The following is a 5,658-nucleotide window of genomic DNA, read 5'->3' on the forward strand; positions in this document are numbered from 1 at the left end:
TTAAAGGAGCATTCAGTGATTTGGGTGATTTGGAAAACCACCCGGTCCGCCCCGGTAACAAAATGTGCACATGCACGCTCTACAGTGGGGGGAAGTGCAACAGGCCAACAGCATGTGCACCAAGGCCCGCCCCCACTCGATCATGATTGGAGGAAGGCCCCTCTCATCCTGATTGGATGAAGGCTTTGCCACCCGCCACCAAAACTGAAACTAGGGTTTTTTGACCCCAGGGGCTCACTGGGGACAGGGAGGAACTCCTTATATGGTCAGCACACTCTATAGTAGGGAGAATTATCCAGAAAAAAAGAAAAAATAAGTGATATTTGAATTAAGTCAAATCACTGAATATACCTTTAATAGATTAATTGATTAAAACACAGGCAGTGCTTTGATTGTTTCCCATTTCATGTTGAAGTAAGGATTGTTCCAACTTCTATCACAGCATAATGAGCACATCTTTGAAACGATTAATCTCTGTTCCCCAGATACGTCCCGGGCTTGTATCTAAAACCATTACAAAAATTACAAAAATGAGGCAATAATCATTCATTTGATCTCGCAAGAGAGCGCATTTCTCAGCACCAACCACGGCCAGCGCATATAGAGAAAGAAAGAGAAAGTTTTACCGCATATTATGCTACAATATTTTATATTAAAATTATATACATTCGAAGTTCGATAGGTTCGATTGAGTCGAACCCACGCGGTGTTTTAAAAGGAATTTGACTGTAATTTTTTCTTGCAGCATTCGCGCACACGCACACACACAAAGAACTGCAAGCAGCGATAAGACGGGGCGAAGCAATAGCTTTTAAAGTAATAAAGAAAAAAGATATACGCAATATGCACAATAAGCCATAGAAATACTGAGAGAAAGAAGTCCATGCGATTAACAAAGGAGCGCTTTAAATAGCCGTTTGGAGACTGGAGATGACGTCACTTTTTTGTTATGCTGATTGGCTGAAGGGGTTGTCTGTCAATGCTGTACACCCGCAGCCAACCATGCATTAGCAGGGTCCAGACTCCACACGAATGAATGGAAATGCGATTTCAAGGGGGAGTGGTTAACCAGGCTACGAAAATCCCAGGACTGTATAGTGTAGATCATATACGCTATATCATATCTATACAATAGAGCAGGGGTTCTCAACCCGTGGGTCGCGACCCCTCGGGGGGTCGCCAAATTATTTTGGGGGGTCCCCAAAATATAAAAAATAGCAGACCTACAAGTTCATAGCGCGCCACTCGGTGGCGCGCTATGAGCTTGTAGATCTGCTATTTTTCAATAGCTAAATTATAACAATGCTTAAAACATCAAAAGGGGTTCCCGCCCAAAATGGTTTAAGGTTATTGTAGCAGTCAATTTATATTGGGGGTCGGGAGGGGGCGGGGCAGGGGTCCAGAGACATTGCCAAAGCATTTCCGGGGGTCCCCGGCCAAAAACGTTGAGAACCCCTGCAATAGAGTGCCGACGTCCTGACGTGACTCACTCATCCCCTGGTGCTGCCTGGTTCACGGAGGTCATTTCTCGATGGAGAACAACATGGGGTCATCTTAAAATCGTTTCATATAAGCGTTGTGGTCCAAAATTAAACAAGCTGTCTCTGCGTTATTGTCAGGGAGGTGTCTCTGTATCGTTTGCGACAGTCAGTCACTCATATATGATACAGTCTGTTTCTAGTGAAAATGTAACTAATTCAGTAGCAGTAACAATAGCATTTTCTTCATATCCATGAGTGAAGTGGCCGGGGTGACATGTTTATTTTTCAAACACAGTACTTATATGAGGCGATCTAAAACACCCCTATGGGGATTACAATGCAAAGTATGCAAGTACATGAACCTGTGGATTTGCGCCCTCTACCGATATTGACGTCAGACTTCGGTGTAATCGGTCAGAGGTCCTTTGACGAATGACTGTGAGCTTCAGTTCTTGACCGTTTCTCATGACCCTCTACCATATTGTCGAATTTCATGGAAAAAAGACCACAGAACGCAAAAACTTTGCCCCTTCGGGCTTGACTAATAATAATAATAAATAATACGTAATATATATATTAAATATTCTGTCTGGTTGTGTTTAGTTGGATTATGAGCTGACCACCCAAGTATCCCCGGTCAGAGAGATTGTGACACCAAAGTAACTTGTGGCATCAACAATGTGGCAGTTTAGTTCCATTAAGCTGTGGTTTCTACAGACAAAGCAAACAAGGAATACATTAGCAAACAGTAACACATCATATGAATGACAATAGTTGCAGTGGCAAAGTAATCAACATGTTGCATACAAATAATAGTCAAGTCAATATAAAGCATAACAGAACAGAGTCATTCAGGGTTGGTCCCTCTGTCCCTATGACATACTAGTGTAATGTCCAGGCGGTGGTCTTGAACATCATGGTGACAGCATATTGGCTCCTGCCATATGGGCCACATGTCTCAGAAATTGTTGTTTCCCCATGGTTACTTCCAGCCATAGTTTCACATTGGAATGGAGGTGCTTTGCTGTGTGGTGAATGATCGTAATTTCCAGTGTCGCTTGACAAAAATGTGAAAAGACAAGAAAATAATGATTACAAAACTCTCCTTCTAGGTCTCTCACTCTTTCCTGTGTGTGAAGAGGAGGTTTACCCTGAACAACAACAGCAGGAGATGAGTCCCAGTCTGGTCCAGGTGAAACTAGAACCTCCAGATATTAAAGAGGAACAGGGCGAGGAGTTACTTCAAAGACCAGAGGAGGCTGCCGGGTCAGCGTTGACATTACCAGCGGTGAAAGATGATGATGAAAACGGAGAGACAGAGCCTCAAGCCAGCACCTCAACTGAACATATGCTGGTCCAGGTGAAACTAGAACCTCCAGATATTAAAGAGGAACAGGGCGAGGAGTTACTTCAAAGACCAGAGGAGGCTGCAGGGTCAGCGGTGACATTACCAGCGGTGAAAAATGAAGACGATGATGAAAACGAGAGAGAGACAGAGCCTCAAGCCAGCACCTCAACTGAACACATGAAAACACAAGCTTATATAGAGTACTGGGTACGATCACAACCAACTAGTGATAACCAACTCCTCTCTTCACACTGTTTTGAATCTGACATTATTGAGGACAGTGATGACTGGCTTTCACACTGTTCTAAATCTGATGCTGAAGACGGTGATGATCGGTCGGCTTTAAACACACTGAAATCACACAAGAGACATGTGAAAGGACAAATATTGTCATTGAGAAACAAGCTGTGCCAGGACCTGAAATCATCAAAACAAACTCCATCCACGAGGAGTCAAACAGGAAAGAACATATTTTGTTGTACAGAGTGTGGCAAAGTCTGTGGTAGCAAGGGTGATCTGAAAACACACATGAGGACTCATACAGGGGAAAGGCCCTTTCCTTGCACAGTTTGTAGTAAAAGTTTTAATCAGGTTGGAGTTCTGAAAACTCACATGAGGATTCATACAGGTGAAAAGCCCTTTACTTGTACAGTGTGTAACAAAAGCTTTAACAATAGTGCAAATATGAAAACACACATGAGCATTCATACAGGCAAAAAGCCCTTTGCTTGCACAGTTTGTAGCAAAAGCTTTACCAATAGTGCAAATATGAAAACACACATGAACATTCATACAGGTGAAAAGCCCTTTGCTTGCACAGTTTGTAACAAAAGCTTTAGACGCGCTGGACATCTGAAAACACACATGGTTATTCATACAGGAGAAAAGCCCTTTGCCTGCACAGTTTGTAGCCAAAGCTTCAACCGTGCAGAAAATCTGAAAGCCCACACGAGGATTCATACAGGAGAAAAGCCCTTTGCTTGTACAGTTTGTACTCAAAGCTTTAACCAAGCTGGAAATCTGAGAGAACACATGAGGATTCATACAGGTGAAAAGTCCTTTGATTGTACAGTTTGTAGCCAAGGCTTTAGGTATGCTGGAAATCTGAAAACACACATGAGGATTCATACAGGCGAAAGGCCCTTTGCTTGCACGGTTTGTAGTCAAAGCTTTAACCAAGCTGGAAATCTGAAGACACACATGAGGATTCATGATCATTCTGTATTAACTTTGGACCCCACTGCTGAAGACGACTTTGACGACTGAATTTTTTTTGTCAAAGTCATCCGATTTGTCACACACGTTACCGCAGTGAAATTTGTTCTCCGCATTTGACCCATCTCTTGGAGCGGTGAGCCGCACGCAGCCAAGGAGCGGTGAGCTGCAGCCGTGCCGCGCTCGGGAATCATTTGATTAGTTGATTTGACCGCCCCAATCCAACCCTTTGATGCTGAGTGTCAAGCAGGGAGGCATTGGGTCCCATTTTTACAGTCTTTGGTACAGTATGACCCGGCCGGGGATCGAACCCGACCTCCCAGTTTCAGGGCGGACACTCTAACCACAAGGCCACTGAGCTGGTCTTCAAAATGAAATGCCCGGCTGCAAGGCCGTGGCGGGGGCTAAATGCAGTGTAAATGAGTTAACATTGCCTAATGGACGGGTCAACGGTGATGTTGTGCTCCAGAACCTGGTGTACTGTCTGTAACTAGACTTGTGGCATCATGTCTATAGACAGTCTTCGTCTCAAATCCATCCATCTTCAACCGCTTATCCGTAGTCGGGTCGCGGGGGCAACCAGAGTGCTCCAGACTTCCCTCTCCAGAGCAACATTAGTGACTTCCTCCTGGGGGATTCCGAGACGTTCCAAGGCCAGTGAGTCGATGTATTTCCTCCAACTGCGCCTTGGTCTGCCCCGGGGTCTCCTCCCAGTGGGACGTGTGTCGAGGACCTCCCTAGGGAGGCGCCCGAGAGGCATCCTAACCAGATGCCCGAACCACCTCAGCTGACTCCTTTCCAGGCGAAGGAGCAGCGGTTCTACTCCTATAGACTATAGACAGTCTTCGTCTCAAATGTGCACCAGAATACTACTGTCTTCGTTCATCTCAGTAGCTTCCAGCAGCTGGCTTTGTGATTATAAAGGAGCATCATTTAGTGTCTTCTAGTGTTTAAGTCTGGATGTAGCCTCGGAAACCCAGACGTTTTTATTTCCAGGGAGAAAAAAAAGTCTGGGTCCGAGTCCACTTCAAATTGGCATAGAGTAGCGCAAACGTCGATCACTCTCTGCTGATTTCTGAACGTCTGCACCTTTGTTAAATTGACACACACGCGCACACCCGTACACACACACACTCCTCTCTCTCTCTGTCGCTCTAAGTAATTAGTCTCATGTCCAGCAGCTGCGCACAGTTTCTGCCGGCGGATCCTGCCGGGAGCTGCCTATGCCATAGAAAGCATAGGTGAGTTCCAGGCTAGTCTGGATGTAACCGTACCTAACTTTAACTCCTGTCTCATCTGTACAATGCTCCTTAACCCATTTTGGGCGGGAACCCCTTTTGGTGTTAGCATTATGTTATGCTTTAGCTATTGAAAAATAGCAGATCTACAAGCTCATAGCTTGTAGGTCTGCTATTTTTGAAAAATCGAAGAACGACTGACATAGAAACATAGCTTTTTCAGAAAACTGTCAGGATGTAGAAGACATTTTTAGAATCTGATCTCAAGTTAAAATGGGTTAAAATCAAAGCTCAATACTTTTCTATTCGCCCACCCCTTGCCTTTCTTTTTTGACAGGTGCTAGAAAAGTGCCTGGACTACATTTGTGTCTATTTG

The sequence above is a fragment of the Electrona antarctica genome, assembly GCF_951216825.1.
Source record: "Electrona antarctica genome assembly, chromosome: 11".
Classification (NCBI taxonomy): Eukaryota; Metazoa; Chordata; class Actinopteri; order Myctophiformes; family Myctophidae; genus Electrona; species Electrona antarctica.